This window comes from Myotis brandtii, unplaced genomic scaffold (assembly GCF_000412655.1).
Source record: "Myotis brandtii unplaced genomic scaffold, ASM41265v1 scaffold920, whole genome shotgun sequence".
In the NCBI taxonomy this organism is placed as follows: domain Eukaryota; kingdom Metazoa; phylum Chordata; class Mammalia; order Chiroptera; family Vespertilionidae; genus Myotis; species Myotis brandtii.
The window spans coordinates 745,749-766,117 of NW_005371792.1; positions in this window are offsets into that span (position 1 = coordinate 745,749).

Consider the following 20,369-nt stretch of genomic DNA (forward strand, 5'->3'; position numbering starts at 1 on the left):
ATCCAGTCCGGTACCCTTCAGTCCACCTGCAGAAGCACTATCCACTGAACCAAACCAGCATTTTTTTTCTTTTTAAGTCCTCCTCTAAGGATATGTTCTTTTCATTGATTCTAGAGAGAGAGGAAGAGAGAGGGATAGAGAAAGAGAAACATTGATCAGTTGCCCAAGCAATCCAACAGGGATGGAACCCACAACCCGCGTTTGTGCCCTCACCTGGAATCGAACCCATGACCCTTTGGTGCATAGGAGGACACTCTAACTACTGATCCACACCAACCAGGGCCTGGAGGTACATTAAAAAATTTTTTTTTCACATCTGCCCTGGCCAGGTGGCTCAATTGGTTGGCATCTCAACCTGTACACCAAATGATTTCCTGTTGGATTCTAGGTTAGGGCACATACTTAGGTTTAGGTTAGATCCCGCTGGGTCAGCAGGTGCAGAGGCAGCCTACTGGTATTTCTCTGTTACATGGATGTTTCTCTCTCTAAAAATCAATTTTAAAAACATCCTCAGGTGAGAATTAAAAAAAAAATATATATATATATGTATTAAAAAAATTCCAGATCTAAAATTTTATTTGGTTCTTTTTAAAATTTTATTTCTCATTTACAGTTCACATTCAATATCCTAGCCTATATAATAAAAATCTAATATGCAAATCAACTGAACGGTGGAATGAATGGTGGCTATGAACTGACCACCAGGGGGCAGATGTTCAACATAGGATCTTCCCCCTGGTGGTCAGTGAACTCCCACTGGGGGAGTGCTGCTCAGTCAGAAGCCGGGCTCATGGCTGGCGAGTGCAGCGGAGGTGGCGGGAACCTCTGTGGCAGCATTAAGGAGCAGCAAGCTGAATGGTAGTGAGCAGCAAGCAGGCAGGTGGTAATGAGCGAGGGGTCCTGGACTGTGAGAGGGCACAGGCTGGGCTGAGGAACCACGCCCCCACCCCCAGTGCATGAATTTCGTGCACCAGGCCTCTAGTACATCTATAATAATAAGAGCGAAATATGCTAACCAGATGTCCTTCCAGACGAAGCTGGGGCTGTAGCTGTGGGATTGAGGCAGCCGCCAGCTGTGAGGGAGGAATCCAGGCACCTGCCTCAGCTGAAAAGGCCTACTCTTCCATGAATTTCATGCATCAGGCCTCTAGTAGATACATAAATACATAAAAATATAAAATATAAGTATATAAATATCCTATATAATAAAAGCCTAATATGCAAATCAACCAAATGGCAGAATGACCGGGGGAACGACTGGTCACTATGATGTGCACTGACCACCAGGGGGCAGAGGCTCAATGCAGGAGCTGCTCCCAGCCTACAGGCCTCAGGCCAGCCAAGGCGAGTGCCAGTGGGGCCCCCCCAGTCGCCTTGCCATTTGCCCCGCAGAGAGAGATGACTGGCTATGGCAGCGGGGGGCAGGGCCGGCAAGCGAGCAGTGCCAGCCCAGCCAAGGTGAGTACCAGCAGGGGTCCCCTGATCACCCTGCCGGTCACCCCACAGATCAGCCCTGATCACCAGCTAGGCCTAGGGACCCTACCCATACACAAATTTCTTGCACCAGACCTCTAGTATAAATATAAAAATATATAAATATGTATATATGTATGTGTGTGTATATATACACACACGGCCCTGCCTGGAGTGGTTCAGTTGGTTGGGTGTCATCCCACATACCAAGAAGGTTGCTGATTCCCATTCAAGGCATACGCAGTCGTACATTCTCAGCACTACCGAGAAGACGGGAGAGGCTCAGCCACCGCCGCTGCACTCACAGCTGTCAGCCCGGCTTGTGGCTGAGCAGAGCTCCCCCTGTGGGAGTGAACTGACCACCATGGGGAATCTCCTGCCTTGAGTGTCTTCCCCCTGGTGGTCACTGTGCATCATAGCAACCGGTTGTTCTCAGTTGTTTCGCCATTAGGGTCAATTTGCATATTACCCTTTTATTATATAGGATTTTCCTACACTGAGAAAACACACAAGGTTTTACCAGTTTCTGGAAATCCCAACACCATATCTGGTCACCAATTCCTTTCCCAAGGACTGCTGTATAGCTGGTCTTATAGGCGTAAGAAATTACCCAGATAATTCGGGCCCAAGCCATAGCTCCAGGAAAGCCCCAAAGTACTTGAACCTCCTCAGCTACTGTAACCACAATTTCCTTTTTGCTCCATTGACCCAGACAAGGGTGTGTGAAAATTGTCACAAAATGATAATGCTTTCATTATTCTCTTTTAATTAGGAACTGTCCATTAATCTAGAAGGCATCTCAAGGGCATATCCCTCTCTTCACTTCTATTGTTTTCTTATTGCTTAGCTGTCCCTCTTGCTCCTCTGAGATGAGAGTTCCTTCTGCCATTCTCACCTGCCTCCACATCCATTTGGGCATACGATCCATGCCATCCTTATATGGGATCTCAGAGCCTTCCTCACCAGGCAGGGTGTGTCTGTTACCTGAATTCAGAATCTTGTCCTGAATACATAAAATATCCAGAAAGTATCTATGGGCAAAATAAACTAAATTGGTTCTGCTCCCTTTTCCTCTGAAGAATTTACCTCTCATTCTTCTAGACATATTTTATTATTTTTCTGCTTTCACAATGTCTTTTAAAATAATTTTGGCACAGAGACCCTTCTTAGCTGATCCATGTCTACCTGCACATTTCTTCTGTTTACTTGTCCCACATGCCCCACACCAACTCCTCCTTTTCAATCATTTCCCACTATTTGTAGTTTTCAAGTACGCTGTGCTGTGTCCCTTCCCTGAACTTTCCTCTCTTTCTTTTCCTGGCTAATTCATTTATTAAGATTTCCATTAGGTTTTATTACCTCTTAGAAGTTATCCCCAGATAATTCATCTCTCTGAGACTCATGCATAACATGTTCATAGCACTTGTCACTTTGTATGGTTTGTTTCTGTGTCTCTCCCAGGTCTATTTCTTGTCTACCGGGACTCTCTTCAATGCTAATTTTAGTTCCTAGCTGGTCCATCATCATCATTGGAAAAGTTTCTATTAAACACATCAATAAATGCTTGGCTAGATTATGTTTGGAACAGACATGTAGACATTTCTATGATTAGGTACATGACCTGTGCTTACCACATAGTAATAAAGAGGGTCCAAGAGATCTGTAATTCACAAAGTTCTATTACATTAATAAGCAAACCAAACATCTTATAAACTTAAGTCAGTAGAAACAGCTTTCCCGAATACACTTTGCTTCTTTATAAAATATGCATGGTGCTGACTTCTTTTGCTCTATCTCTGTCACCATCCTGAACAGTTTGACAGTGTTTATGAATGACTCACCAAAGCCCAAGGTGTTGAGCATATTTTTGAGTTCATTTATAAACAGGGTGATACTGGAGAAATTTCCATTTTTCAAGCTGCATAATGTTAGGGTTAAACTTCATTTAAAAAAAGAATGTTTAAACAAACATTATTGCACATTTACTGTGTGTTAGGAAATTATTTTTTTTATCTTTTGAAGTATTTATTTTTATTCATATCTTAAAAGTGAGAAGACTAAGGCTCAGAAAAGACCAATGACCAACCCCAAAACACAGAGCTAATGAAAGGCAAATTCTGTTTTTTTGATTGAGATTGGGTAGACTCTTTCCAATCACGGAGGCTGCTCCATGCCGTTAGCTAAGTGATTCTATGGCAGAAGACATGTTCTCTTACTCTGGGCAGGAAGTGCCAGAGATATGGTCTATGTCAGAGGCCTTCAGGCAAATAAATACTTCAATCTCTCTGCAGCTCAATCATATGCCATGTGCAACTTACACAATTCTGTTTCCCAGGAGTGTGAAACAAAGCCCTGGAATACTCTTTTCTGTTAGGCAACTGAACAGTGATAAGAAGGAACAAGAATATTGATGGGTGATTATGCTTTCCAAAGTGTCAGTATTGTCTGGGGGGTGGGGTGGGATTAAGTGGAAATGACAACTCCAGCTATGGCATTGGCTAGTTATACTCACTTGTAGGAATTTTGTCACATGGAGATATTTTCATCTTATGCTCATTAGATCATTTTAAAATACAGCATTGGAAAAAACACAGTCTTTGAATTCACAGACTGTATTTTGCATGCTTACTAAGATGTTACCTCAGATAAGTTAGTAAACATTTGTGAGCCACAATTTCCTTCACTATAAAAATAGAGAATGATACTTCCTTTGTAGGAAGAAAGTTAGATCAATATTATTTTGATATCCTGTTTAATTACAGAACAGTGCCTAGCAATTAGTAAATACTCATAAATTGTAGTTAATATTATTAAAACATAGATAAAGTGTTTGCAATGCTTGGAACATAATAGGCCCTAAAAAAGTACTAACAAAGGATTGTTGGTAGGTAATGCTGTATCTGAAAACCCCCAAGATTGGGCTGCCTGCCACCATGAAAGCCAAACTCCTGAGACAGATGCTGGTGGAAAAGGAAAGAGGTTTATTCAAGTGCCAGCATCTCGAGAAAATGGGGGATTCTGTCCAGAGCCCATCTCAACATCTCAGTGGAGGCAGAGGTTTTTATTTTTAATTTTTAAAACTTTATTGTTGAAAGTATTACATGTCCCCCTCCCCCTCTTCCCCCCACACATTGATCCCTTCTAGCCCTCCCTTGCTCCCTGCCACAGGCCTTTACTATCCTATTGTCTGTGTCCATGGACAAGTTCTTTGGTTGATCACGTCCCACTCACCCACCCTCCCCTGCCTTCCCTCTGAGATTCAACAGTCTGTTCTATGCTTCTATGTCTCTGGATCTGTTTTCTTCATTGGTTTATTTTGTTCATTAGATTCCATATATGAGTAAGATCATGTGATACTGTCTTTCTCTGACGGGTTTATTTCACTTAGCATAATACTCTCCAGGTCCCTTCCTGCTGCCTCAAAGGGTAAGAGATCCTTCTTTTTTACACCTGCATAGTTTTCCATGGTGTAAATGTACCACAGCTTTGTTTTTACCCACTCATCTGCTGATGGGCACTTGGGCTGTTTCCAAATCTTACCTACTGTAAATTGAGCTGCTATGAACATAGGGGTGCATACATTCTTTCTGGTTGTTATTTCGGGTTTCTTGGAATATATTGCTAGATGTGGGATCACTGGGTCAAATTCAGTTACATTTTTAATTTTTTGAGGAAATTCCATACTGTTTTCCATAGTGAATGCACCAGTCTGTGTACGAGAGTTCCCTTTTTTCACATCCTTGCCACCACTTATCATTGGTTGATTTGTTGATGATTGCCATTCTGACAGGTCTGAGGTAATACCTCATTGTCATTTTAATTTGCATCTCTCAGATGATTAGTGACTTTGAGCATTTTTTAATATGTCTCTTGGCCATATGTATGTTCACTTTGAAGAAGTGTCTATTTAGGTCCTTTACCCATTTTTTAATTGTATTGTTTATCTATCTTCCTTTTGTTAAGTTGTATGAGTTCCTTATATATTTGGGGATTAACCCCTTATCAGACAGGTAGCCATTCATTGTCGTTTAATTTGCATCTCTCTGATGATCAGTGACTTTGAGCATTTTTTCCTATGTCTCTTGGCCATCTGTATGTTCACTTTGGAGAAGAGTCTATTTAGGTCCTTTGCCTTTTTTCTCTTTTTAAAATTTATCTTTAGTGATGAAATTATTACAGATATTCCCTCCCCTTTTTCCCTTGACCCTCTCCACCCTGCACCCACTCCTCTCAGGCCTTCACCACACTATTGTCTGTGTCCACGGACTATGCATATATGCATACAAGTTCTCTGGTTAATCTCTCCCCACTCCTCACCCTTGCTTTCCCTCTGGGATTCAACATTCTGTTCTATGCGTCTATGTCTCTGGATCTATTTTGTTCACCAGTGGTAATGCTGATCTGAAAACCCCCAAGATTGGGCTGCCTGCCACCATGAAAGCCAAACTCCTGAGACAGATGCTGGTGGAAAAGGAAAGAGGTTTATTCAAGTGCCAGCATCTCGAGAAAATGGGGGATTCTGTCCAGAGCCCATCTCAACATCTCAGTGGAGGCAGAGGTTTTTATTTTTAATTTTTAAAACTTTATTGTTGAAAGTATTACATGTCCCCCTCCCCCTCTTCCCCCCACACATTGATCCCTTCTAGCCCTCCCTTGCTCCCTGCCACAGGCCTTTACTATCCTATTGTCTGTGTCCATGGACAAGTTCTTTGGTTGATCACGTCCCACTCACCCACCCTCCCCTGCCTTCCCTCTGAGATTCAACAGTCTGTTCTATGCTTCTATGTCTCTGGATCTGTTTTCTTCATTGGTTTATTTTGTTCATTAGATTCCATATATGAGTAAGATCATGTGATACTGTCTTTCTCTGACGGGTTTATTTCACTTAGCATAATACTCTCCAGGTCCCTTCCTGCTGCCTCAAAGGGTAAGAGATCCTTCTTTTTTACACCTGCATAGTTTTCCATGGTGTAAATGTACCACAGCTTTGTTTTTACCCACTCATCTGCTGATGGGCACTTGGGCTGTTTCCAAATCTTACCTACTGTAAATTGAGCTGCTATGAACATAGGGGTGCATACATTCTTTCTGGTTGTTATTTCGGGTTTCTTGGAATATATTGCTAGATGTGGGATCACTGGGTCAAATTCAGTTACATTTTTAATTTTTTGAGGAAATTCCATACTGTTTTCCATAGTGAATGCACCAGTCTGTGTACGAGAGTTCCCTTTTTTCACATCCTTGCCACCACTTATCATTGGTTGATTTGTTGATGATTGCCATTCTGACAGGTCTGAGGTAATACCTCATTGTCATTTTAATTTGCATCTCTCAGATGATTAGTGACTTTGAGCATTTTTTAATATGTCTCTTGGCCATATGTATGTTCACTATACAAGTTCTCTGGTTAATCTCTCCCCACTCCTCACCCTTGCTTTCCCTCTGGGATTCAACATTCTGTTCTATGCGTCTATGTCTCTGGATCTATTTTGTTCACCAGTTTATTTTGGTCCTTAGATTCCACACATGAATGAGATCATGCGATACTTATCTTTCTCTGACTGGCTTACTTTGCTTAGCATAACACTCTCCAGGTCCCTCCATGCTGTCTCAAAGGGTAAGAGATCCTTCTTTTTTACACCTGCATAGTTTTCCATGGTGTAGTCTTTCTCTGACGGGTTTATTTCACTTAGCATAATACTCTCCAGGTCCCTTCCTGCTGCCTCAAAGGGTAAGAGATCCTTCTTTTTTACTGGTGCATAGTATTCCTGGGTATAAATGTACCACAGCTTTTGAAAATATATTTTTATTGATTTCAGAGAGGAAGGAAGGTAAAGAGAGAGAGAGAAACATCAATGATGAGAGGAAATCATTGATTGACTGACTCCTGCATGTTGGACCGAGCCCAAAACCCAGGCATGTGCCCTTGGCCAGAATCAAACCTGGAACCCTTTGGTCTGCAGGCCAATGCTCTACCCACTGAGCAAAACTGGCAATGGCTGTACCACAGCTTTTTTATCCACTCATCTGCTAATGGGCACTTGGGCTGTTTCCAGATCTTAGCTATTGTAAACTGAGCTGCTATGAACATAGGGGTGCATACATTCTTTCTGACTGGTGTTTTGGGTTTCTTAGGATATATTCCTAAAAGTGGGATCACTGGGTCAAATGATAGCTCCATATTTAATTTTTTGAGGAAACTCCATACTATTTTCCATAAATAGTTAGTTTGTATGCTACCAGCAGTGTACTAGGATGTTGTTGTTTTTTTTCTGCCACATTCTCGCCAGCACTTGTCATTTGTTGATGGTAGCCATTCTGACAGGTAGCCATTCATTGTCGTTTAATTTGCATCTCTCTGATGATCAGTGACTTTGAGCATTTTTTCCTATGTCTCTTGGCCATCTGTATGTTCACTTTGGAGAAGAGTCTATTTAGGTCCTTTGCCTTTTTTCTCTTTTTAAAATTTATCTTTAGTGATGAAATTATTACAGATATTCCCTCCCCTTTTTCCCTTGACCCTCTCCACCCTGCACCCACTCCTCTCAGGCCTTCACCACACTATTGTCTGTGTCCACGGACTATGCATATATGCATACAAGTTCTCTGGTTAATCTCTCCCCACTCCTCACCCTTGCTTTCCCTCTGGGATTCAACATTCTGTTCGTACAGTGGCCCATGCGCAGAAGTTAGTATTTTGTGGAAGAGCCACGCTGAAGGGGCCAAAGAGCCGCATGTGGCTCACGAGCCGCTGTTTGCCGAGCTGCAGTTTGCCGACCACTGCCCTAGGTTAAGTATTTATAAACATATTGCTATGAGAGATTCTGAGATTTTGCTGCTTATGGTTTCTTCTAGGATTTTTTGGTTTCACGATTTACATTTAAGTCTTTTATCTATTTTGAGTTTATTCTTGTGTATTACGTAAGTTGGTGGTCTAGTTTAATTTCTTTTGCATATATCTGTCCTATTTTCCCAACACCATTTATTGAAGAGACTGTCTTGACTCCATTGTACGCTCTTGTCTCCTTTGTCAAATATTAATTGAACATAATGGCTTGGGTCAATTTCTGTGGTCTCTGTTCTATCCCATTGATCTATATGCCTGTTCTTGTGCCAATACCGGGCTGTTTTTATTATGGTGGCTTTGTAGTATAACTTGATATCTGGTATTTTTATCTCATCCAAGTTTGTTCTTCTTTCTCAAGATTGCTGTGGCTATTTGGGGTCTTGTTTACTTCCATATAAATTTTTGGAGTATTTGTTTTAGATCTGTGAAATATGCTGTTTGTATTTTAATAGGCATTGCGTTGAATCCATAGATTGCCTTGGATAGTATGGACATTTTACTGATGTTAATTCTACCAGTTCATGAACACAGTATATTCTTCCACTTGTTTATATCTTCCTCTATCTCTTTTTTTAATGTCCTGTAGTTTTCTGAGTACAGGTCTTTTATCTCCTTGGTTAAGTTTATTCCTAATTATCATATTTTGTTGTTGTTGTTGCAATGATAAATGGGATTATTTGTTTAGTTTCTCTTTCTGAAAATTCATTACCCTATATAATAAAGAGGTAATATGCAAATTAACCCTCACACCCTCACAAGATGGCTGCCTATGACCTGGCCAGCAGGGGGGTTAGTGAGGGACAACCAAACAACTGAACAAGCAGGCTGCATGGAACAACCAGGCTGGCAGGGGGGTTAGTGAGGGATGACCAAACAACTGAACAGCAGGCTTGGGGGCAACCAGGACGGCAGGGGGGCAGTTGGGGGCGATTAGGCTGGCAGGGAGGGCAGTGAGGGGCGACCAGGCCAGTGAGAGAGGCAGTTGGGGGAGACCAGGCTGGAGGGGGGAGAAGGGGGAGTAAGGGGTGACCAGGCCAGCAGGGGAGGCAGTTAGGAGCGACCAGGCCAGCAGGGAGGGGAAGTTGGGGGTGACCTGGCCAGCAGCAGGGGGCAGTTTGGGGTGACCAGGCAGGCAGGCAGGTGAGTGATTAGGAGCCAGCAGTCCAGGATTGTGAGAGGGATGTCCAACTGCCGGTTTAGGCCTGATCCTCAGCCTAAACTGGCAGTCGGACATTCCCTGAGGGATCCTGGATTGGAGAGGGTGCAGGTTGGGCTGAGGGGACCCCCCATGCACAAATTTTGTGCACCAGACCTCTAGTTGGTCTATAAAAAAGCAATAGATTTTTGGGTGTTGATTTTGTATCCTGCTACATAGCTGAATTCATTTATTAAATCTAGTAATTTTTTGATGGAGTCATTAGGGTTTTCTATGTACAATATCATGTCATCTGTGAATAATGAGACTTATTTCATCCTTTCCAATTTGGATGACTTTTATTTCTTCTTCTTTTTTGATTGCTGTGACTAGGACTTCCAGTGCTAGGTTGAATAAGAGTGGTGAAAGTGGACATCCCTTTCTAATTCCTGTTCTTAGGGGAAATGGTTTTAGTTTTTGCCCATTGAGTATGATGTTGGCTGTAGGTTTGTCATATATGGCCTTTATTATGTTGAGATATGTTCCCTCTAATCCCACTTTGCTAAGATTTTTATATAAAACGGTTGTTGGATTTTATTGAATGCTTTTTCTGCATTTATTGATATTATGTGATTTTTGTCTTTCAATTTGTTTATGTGATGTACCACATTTATTGATTTGAGAATATTGTACCAGCCTTGCATCCCTGGAATGAATCCCACTTGGTCATAGTGTATGATCTTTTTAATATATTGCTGGATCCAATATGCTAATATTTTGTTGAGGATTTTAGCATCTATGTTCATCAGAAATACTGGTCTGTAATTCTCTTTGTAGTGTCTTTATCTGATTTTAGAATTAGAATAATGCTGGCCTCATAAAAAGAGCTTGGAAAGTGTTCCTTTCTCTTGGATTTTTTGCAATAGTTTGAAGAGTATAGGTGTTCGTTCTTCTTTGAAGGTTTGGTAAAACTCCCCTGTGAAGCCGTCTGGATCAGGGCTTTTGTTTGCTGGGAGTTTTGATTACTGCTTCTATTTCCTCAGTTGTTATTGGCCTATTCAGATTTTCTCATTCTTCCTGATTCAGTTTTTTTTAAAATCTTACCAATTACTTTTATTGGTATTTAAAAAGTAATTGATTGAGAGAAATAGGTGTCAAAAAGAACACACCATGGAAGCAAATGGAAGAACACAGCATTTTAAAACAGTTTATAAAAATCAAGAATGGAATTTCAATCCCTTTGATATATTTTCTTCACAGCAAACTGTTTTTGACACAAAGTGCTAAACCCAAAACAAATTTCATACACAACACACACAATTTATACTATTTTTTAATATATAATTACAAAAATCCTGAGATAATGGAAGATGAATGACAGTGAAAGAATATTTTATCCTGAGACCATATGCAAAAATAAGAACACAATGTTCTCCCTAAATATTCTGTACCTTAGCTGTGGTTACGGCTAAATATCGCATCTCAAAATACTATAATCTATTTTATTGAAGTTACTTTAAGCCAACAAAGCAATGAAAATTCTTTGCAATAATAAATGGAAGCTGAATATATACCTCTTACAATGTAGAAAACTACATTGTTTTCTATAACATTCCCATATTTTATGAAGAGAGTATCAATGAGGGGTAAGTTTATCTCTCTTTTGTTATTCTTTAAAAAAAATGTTTATTGGTATGAGAGAGAGGGAGAAGGCAAAACTTTGATTTGTTGTTCCACTTATTTATGCATTCATTGGTTGATTCTTTTATGTACCCTGACCAGAGATTGAACCCCAAACCTTGGCATATCAGGACAATGCTCTAACCAACTGAGCTACCTGGCCACCCAGCCAGCGCTATTTTATGTTATTCTTAACACTATTTTTCTTTCAAAATAATTAGTTTTTCTATTTTTGTCTTGTTTCACAACTGATTCAGTTTTGAGAGATTGTAGTTTTCTAGGAATTTTTTCCATTTCTTCCAGATTGTCTAGCTTGTTGGTATGTAGTTACTCATCACCAGAAACCAATTCCACCATGTTCAGCAGGGCTGAATCATCTGGAGTGGCAAAGGCATTTCCCCAAACCTGAAAAGGATGCATTAAATTGATTGTTGGCTGCCAGACAGCTCAGGGCATCTTAATCTACATGTTATTGCCTCCTACTGGCTGAACACCTGAACAGCCGTAGGCTAATTCCCCCATTCTGACAATGGACTCTGTAAGAAACCTGACCCTTTGAAGTGTATATCTCTGCCTCGCCTGAGGACAAGTTGTGTTAATAAAGAGCATGGGGTCCTGGGAGGAGGAGACCTTAGAACTTAGATCTTAGCTCCTTTAGCTAGGCTCCTCTGACCCCCTATTGCCTTTCAAAATTATGCTTCGTCTCTGGATTCCTATTTAATCTTGGACAGCCTTCTCCAGATTGCTGAACCCTTCTTAATGCTGGAACAAGAACCCTGGCATTCATTGTATTTCTGTGATGTCAATGGTTACTTCACCACTTTCAATTCTGATTTAATTTATTTGGGTCCTCTCTCTTTGTTTCTTTTTTTAATTTATTACTAGAGGCCCAGGTATGGTTCCTAGGCCTGGCCTGCAATCAGGAGCCATCTTCCCTGGCTGCCAGCAGCCAGCCCTGCCCCCTGCTGCCATCCACCCCCAGTTCCCCATTCACCATAGTGTGATTGGAGCCTGCCAGCTGGGGGGAGAAACTGAGAGGTTGACCGTTCCGCCCGCTTGCCATCCCTGTCCCTGCTGTGGGTTGCCCTCTGTGTGTGGGGTGACTGGTGGGGTGAGGGCCTTGGCCTGGCACTACCTGCATCCCTCACCACCCACCCCCAGTTCCCTGTTCCCCATTGGGCAATCAGAGCCTGCCAGCTGAGGAAAGGGACCAAAAGGTGGTCAGTGCGCCTCATAATGACTGGTCGAGAGGTCGTTCTTGTCGTTCCACCATTAGGGTCAATTTACATATTATTCTTTTATTATACTAGTATAGAATAGAGGCCCAGTGCACGGGTGGGGGCTGGCCAGCCTGCCCTGATGGGGGGCAGAGTTCCCCCTGTGGGAGCGCACTGACACCAGGAGGCAGCTCCTGCATTGAGCATCTGCCCCCTGGTGTTCAGTGTGTGTCATAGTGACCAGTCATTCCCAATCATTCTGTTGTTAGGGTCAATTTGCATATTACCCTTTCATTATATAGGAGTGCCTGGCCAGCCTGGGTGAGGGGGTTTGCAGGCTGGCCACACCCCCGATCAGGGTGAGGGGTCCCTGCTGGGGGGTGGGGCCAGCAGGGGTGAGGGGCTTCAGGGGGTTTGCAGACTGGCCATGCCCCTGATAGGGGTGGGGGTCCCCACTGGGGGTTGGGGCCAGTAGGGGTGAGGGGCCCTGGGGGGTTTGCAGGCTGGCCCTGCCCCCGATTGGGATGGGGGTTCCCACTTTGGGGCGGGGCCAGCTGGGGCAAGGAGCCATGGGCAGCTTGCAGGCCAGTCCCACCCTTGATTGGGGTGAAGGCCTCCACTGCGGGGTGGGGCCAGCCAGGGTGAGGGGTGGCAATCATTCTGGTCTCTGGTTGTTCTGGTCATTCTGCTATTTCAGTTGCTGGGCTTTTATTATATAGGATTATTATTTTTATTGATTTCAAAGAAGAAGGGAGAGGGAGAGAGAAACATCAATGATTAGCGAGCAACATTTACCAGCTGCCTCCTGTACACACCACACTAGGGATTGAGTCTGCAACCCAGGCATGTGCCCTGACTGGGAATCGAACCCAGGACCTCCTGGTTCATAAGTTTCCACTCTGGATCTATAGATTCTCTCCCAAACAAGTTTGCTTCTTTGTACCTGCAGATTCAGACCTTATCTATAGCTACACTTAATAAAAGTTAATTTTCATAACCTGAAATTATATAGCATATTTGTTTGTATCCAAGAGTTCTATTTTGATACATTTTCAAAGGAAATGTTGGAAGTCATTCAAATTTTAATAGCTTTAAAAACATTAAATATTTATAGATCTTTCCAAATTCTATTCCCGTTTGACTCTCACCTTTTTCCTAGCAGTCAAACTGCATCCCAAGATTGAAAATCAGCATCAAGCTGAATGTAAATTAGGCCACAGATTTTAAGAATTCAGAGTTTTGTAACTTTCTCTCTGGTAGATGAGGCGAGAATGCATGTTCTCGGCAGCAGCCGTTCTGTCCAGGGTCTGCATGGCGTGATATCCGTCTGGCAGCATTGCTCACGGGCTCCAACCGACACCATCTGACCCAGATCCAACTTTGAATCACTTCTCTCCCAGCTACTTGGACACTTTACTAGTATATTCCTCTTACATTGCCTCAGAAAGGCCATGGAAGGAAAAATAATATGTCTATTTTCAATATGCTGTGTCTACAATGGTGACATGCGTAGTGATGCCCATCCCCCACACACTCACATCCTGCCAAGTCCCAAGTTAATTTGTCTTCACAATGGCAAACTTTTAACTCTCCAGTGGTTTCATGTGATTATCAGGTGATATTGCAAGCCTTTTTTTTTTTAAAGGAAACTTTTATTTTTTTAGAAAGAGAGAGGAAGGCAAGGAGAGAGAAGAGAGAAGAGAGAAAGAGAGAGAGAGAGAGAGAGAGAGAGAGACTGATTTGTTGTCCCACTAATTTATGCATTTATTGGTTGATTGTTGTATGTGTTCTGATTGGAGATCAAACCTGCAACTGCAACCTTTGTGTATGGGGATGATGCTCTAACCAGCTGAGCTCCCTGGCCAGGACACACAGCCCTTTTTGTAAGTTACCACTCCCACCACCACCGTCAGAATGACTGGGATCACATTCATATTGCAGACTAACAGAGTAAGCAGGAAGCTAAGCTTGTAAGATCTTGTTTTGTCACATGTGATAATACCACCAAACCTTGATTTTGAAAGTGAGAGCGCCATGTGCAATTTAAGAGGCTGCCAGCCTGAGCTGCATATGCATTGTACCATATGTCATTGACTTTAATGATGGCTTTGGACCAGCTCGTTTTGAATGTCACTTTCGAAAGATCATATCTTTGACATTTAATATTATTGATGATTTATCTCTGAGCCATAAGACAGTCTCTTCCTGAAAAAGAAGTGTATAGAGAAATCAATTTTTCTTAAAGATCTCTTTATTTGGTTCCGTGTTCCCTTTTTTTCTGGTGTTTTTTAGTGTCCCAAATATGTTTATTCCAATACCATAATGATTAATATAAAATTTTAGTTGAGGCTGTATTTAATCTGAAAATTAATCCCCCAACATAAAAGGACATTCTTTCTATCTACAGTAAAAAGGTAAAGCAAGCCCAGTGCTTCAGACTTCGCTCTACAAACCTCATGCCCACTCACCTATGGAGATGAGAATAAAGGAGTAGCTGAGTTGGCTAGAGCATCATTACAATATGCCAAGGTTGTGGGTATGATTCCCTGGGCACACACAAGAATCAACCAATGATTGCATAAATACATGGAGCAACATATTTTTAAAAATATGTTTTTATTGATTTAAAAGGGAGAGAGAGAGAGAGAAAGAGAGAGAAACATCGATGAGAGAGAGAGACATCGATTGGCTGCCTCCTGTATGCCGCCCTCTGGGGATGGAGCCTGTTATCTGGGCATGTGCCCTGATTAGGAATCTAACCAGGCAACCTCTTGGTGCATGGGATGATGCTCAACCAACTGAGCCACACTGGCCAGGCTGGAACAACAAATTGACCTCTCTCTCTTTCCCTCTTTGCCTCCCTTTCTCTCTCTCAAATAGATAAATTTTAAAAAAATAAAAAAATGAAGGGGTATCTCTGATGGGAAAAAAATGATGTAGTAGTACCTAACTGCAGGACATATAGTTTGATAAGTACTATATTTTTTCCTTTTAATCTTTATTATTGAAAATGTTACATAGGTCCTCCTTTCCCCTCATTAACCTCTTCCTATAAGTACTATTTTTTATTTGCAAGTCAAAACTGACAAGTGTTCTTCTGAATATTAGGTATGATGACGTGAAAAGATACCAGAAGTTTTTTCCTATCTCAGCATCAATCAAAAAAGAACTCAGCACTGAAATATGAATGTTTATGTCATTATACCACTTTAATTACAATGCTTATAACCCCTTATTATAATGTCTTATGTTTTCTTTGAAAAGACAAATTTATTCACATTTTGTTCGGCTGGAGTTTCCCTGAGGCTTTTAGAACCCTATGGTAAAGTGAAATTACCAAAGGTTGTAGCCATGTTAATAAAATAATTATTTTTCTTACCTCTTTAATCAACAAAAAATATATAGAATGGGTGGTTGAAGAAGGTAGTTACAAATACCAGCTATGACCACATGGCCAGTTACAGAAATGTGGACTGTAATTGCCATGAGTATTCCTCTTTATTTTGTGTTTTTAAAAAATATATATGTTATTGATTTCAGAGAGGAAGGGAGAGGAAGAGAGAGATAGAAAAATTGATGATGAGAAAGAAGCATTGATCGGCTGCCTCCTACACGTCCTACACTGGTGATCGAGCCTGCAACCCAGCAAGTGCCCTCACCTGGATTCGAACCGTGACCTCCTGGTTCATAGGTCGATGCTCAACCACCGAGCCACACCAGCTGGGATCTTCTTTATTTTGTTATGAAAATGTTTGTGTATACACACACACAAACACACACACACAAGGCCTCTATAGCTCTATATAACGGGTGGGGCAAAAGTAGGTTTATAGTCATGAGTACAGGAAACACAAAGTTTATTCTTGTATTATTATTTATTAATTATGGTATTATTTTCTATACAAACAACAGTAAACCTACTTTTGCTCCATCCTGTATGTATGAGATATATAAAGTTAATGTATTTTATGTTACATGATGAGGAAATAAGAGATAGAAGACAAAAAAATTACATATATAGGCACAAATATATACACCTTTGAATATATAAAATCTTTGTTTTCATATATGTTTAAAATCATCTTTGTTTTCTTCCTTCTCTTATTCCCTCATTATGTAACATCAGATATATTGGCTTTATATTATAGTATTTTGTGCCGTGTCCAGCATGGGCAGGTTCGGTGAGTCTGAGGAGGGGTGGTGAAGGATTAAAGAAGACAGACAAGAGAATACAGCTGGGGCTTGGTGGAATGCTGCTTCTCTGATGGAGAGACAGCCCCACCGCCTGCAAGCCAAGTCTTTATTTTATAGTCAGAGCACACAAAGCAAAACAAGGGAAGTGGTCAACATGTTTACAATGTTCTTGTGAGTTTCACCTTGTTTTGGCAGCACTTGCTGCACCTCCCACAGCCCATTAGCTACCTAGGAAGGAGCAAGGGAGGACTATAAGTTCAAGCTTAATTATACTAAGAGAGCTCTGCCCTCCAAGCTGGGACTTGTTTGTGGCCCTGCCACAGGTCGGTCCAAGGCTTAACCCTATAGCTGCTCCCTACAGTATTTAAACATTTTTAATACATTGTTAGTATTTAAGTTACTGGATATCAAGAAGAGTAAACATCACTTAAGGACTTTACCTTCTCTTTTGGAAGGTAAAGAATAAATGATTGGTTCTGTTAATCTGGAGAAAAATGACTAATACAGACATTTCATAACTTAATATTGTATGACTTCAAATGACTGAGATGAAGGCTTCTGTAGCCATATCTGTGATTAAAGTTGGTGAAGTAATATAAGGGAAGGGGGGGGAAGGGGTGTGGTGTACATGTTTTAATGTGGTGAAAACCTTTGAGTTATAGACAATGTAGAATCCTTTCAAATGAAGACTTGACATTGGATGGCACCCAGTGATGACACTTAAACTTGACCACATGACTTAAATTCAAGGTTCAATAGAGAGGCAGGGGAGATGGTCCCACAATAATTTTGGAGCTGACTTCAAACAGAGGATGTAATTGTATCTTCACTACCAGACCATGGTTCTGGATGTTTTAGCTAGAGGGGACTTTAAAGGTACTTGATTCAGCAGTGAAATTTTAGAGAGAGAAGGCAGGCTCAGAAAAGTTAAGCCACTATTCATGGTGGAAATGCTGGGGTGAGAGGCCAGATCCCCTGATATTTAGACCAACATTTTTCAATTGGCAACTCTGAATAAGTGGATTCCTTTACTGGAATCTCTCTGCATAGCTCTCAGATGGGGAAAAAATGGCAAAATCTAATTCTTTTAGGCTGTAGCCCCAAAAGTTTATCCGATTCCACATGTATACATGAACATGTGTGATTGTGTGGCTCCTCATGTCCATGTTTCCCTTGCTATGGACTGGAAAATGTGTTGGCACTTCATTTTGGATAGACGTCCAGGCCCCTCTACTTGCGGTTCAGCCTTCTAATGGTGCAGTTATCTGAAAAGGGTGGGCTCAGGGGTGCTGGAATCAGAAGAATCAGCATGCCTGAGAATCAGAATCTCTCTGAATCTGCCTTATGGTTATTTAATGATAAGGATAATCACCTTCGCCTTCTTTATGGCTGAAAGTGGAAAGCAAATTTCAGCAAGGGTTGACATTTTAGCTGTGGGGAGGAATTAACAGCACCTATGACCTCTGAGATTTCCTACAATATCACTGGATGGTTTCCCTGAGACCTTTCTTTACAGCCCTCACATGCTAAAACCAGCTGCTTACAGATATCTTTCCCTACTCTCAAGGAACATGATCTAAATATGAATCATCCTAGGCACCAGGATCTTGGCTAGAAAATCTTCCTAGTGACATGGTGTCTTATTCCCTGAGAGGTGCCAGAGGAATTCTTTCCACCGCATCTTCCTCAGAAGAGAGGCAACAGGGCGTAGTGGAAAAAGCACTGGCTTTGGCAACAATTGCACTTAATCCTGACTCAGCCATTTGTTAACTGTTTGACCTATGACAAGCAAACTCTTGGAGTCACAGTTTTCTAATCTAAAACTGGGGATAATGTGACCTAGCTCAGAAGGCAGTGGAAACAGTAGAAATAGTGCATATAAAGTACCCAAGCACAGTAGGTTCTAGATAAATTATAATTTGCAATTATGATGTTTAGGTTGAGTCTAATTACCAGAATGGAGAACCATCTCTCTCTACAAGGTAAGCTTTTGAGAGTTTAATGTCCCACCAGGTCTCACACACTGATCGGTGCATGTGTGTGCTGAGGGCTGGGGGTTTGGATGAGAGACAGCAAGAATAATTGTCATGGATATTCCTCCTAATTTTGTTATAAACATATTTATTATCTAAGCAAGGTATAAAATTTGAGCCAAAATATTTTGTTTCTTCAGAAAACAAATAACATGATGGTGGCATGTATAAAATGAATGGCCCCATGTATAGCAATGGGGAAGGGATCAGTACCCCTCGGTTAAGGAGGTGAACCTTTTGCCTGGAATGAGCCTTTGGGGGAACTTTCTAGCCTTATGTGGGCTCCCTTAGAAGTTTCACCCAGATGTGTGAACAGGCCGTACACAGCAGAGGGCGCTCCAGTTTAACACAAGAGCCAGGGGCCCTGAACCCCCTGAGTAGATTGGATTTGTGCTCAGTTCTTACACATCTGGTGATATCTGTTCAACACACATCTGGTGAGTGTTTACTATGTGCTAGGCACATATTATGCATTAAGCACTTCAGACATAATGATGAATTTGGCTCAGTTTCTGCTCTCAAGAAACTTATATGCAGTCAAATAGGGGAGTGAGAGTATATGCTAACAACTGCTAACATTTATTTCCAACTTACTATGTTTCATGCACAATGATAAAGGTTTTTGCCTTGATAATCTCATCTTTCTTCATAAGATTTCTTCAAGTTACATACTGTTATTATGGCTGGTGTGAGAAGTGCTGTAATTGAGGAATGACAATCAGATTGGGAGTTAGGATTTCAACGTATGAATTTTGAGGGGGACACAAACATCCAGTCCATAACAGCCCTCTCACTCCTGTTTCACCTCTGGGTGGATGACAACAGAACATGCTAGACATGGTTACAGGGTCAAGTTCTACTGACAAAGTAAGTTGAGGGAAACAAAGGGAATGTTTGAGAGTAAACCTTATCCGGTTTCAGTGGTGAGTGACTAGATCAGCCCTGGGCAAACTATGGCCCGTTTGAAATGAATAAAACTAAAAAAAAAAAAAAAAGACCGTACCCTTTTATGTAATGATGTTTACTTTGAATTTATATTAGTTCACACAAACACTCCATCCATGCTTTTGTTCCGGCCCTCCGGTCCAGTTTAAGAACCCATTGTGGCCCTTGAGTCAAAAAGTTTGCCCACCCCTGGACTAGATCAATCCCCTCTGGATCACTGCCTCTCAAGCTTTCATGTGCACACGAGTCATCTAGGTGAGTGTTAGAATGAAGATTCTCCTTCAGAAGGTCTGGGAAAGGGCTGAGATGGTTCTTGTCTAACAATGTCGGTGTGCAAACACCAGGCTTCGAGGAGCAAGGCAGGAGTGGGCTCTGAGGTCCATGACAAAGGACACTGTCTGCTTCCCCATGTCACCCCCAGACTTGGCATGATGCCCGGCGCAAAAATAAGTTCTCCATAAATATTTGCTGAATTGACCTAATGGGGGACACTGGCTACAAGGACACATTTTGTAGCTGTGTTTCCTGTTAGAGTAAGAGCATAGCCAAACGCCAAATGGATAAAAACAACCATATTCAAACATGTATTCATCTAGTACACTGGAGTTTGCTAAGTGCTTTACTTAATGATGGCTTATTTGAATTTTACTAATATGCTAATTCTCAGAAGAGAAGCTGTCTTTATTTTTCTGTTATGGATGGAGAAAGTAAGGCATCGCCTAAGTGTGGAGAGCGGCTACAGTGTTTGGACAGGTTCAGGCCTCGGACTAATGAGAGGGCACAGTCCTCTCATGGCCACGTGCAAGTCCCAGCTTGGAGGGCAGAGCCCTCCCAGCACAATTATA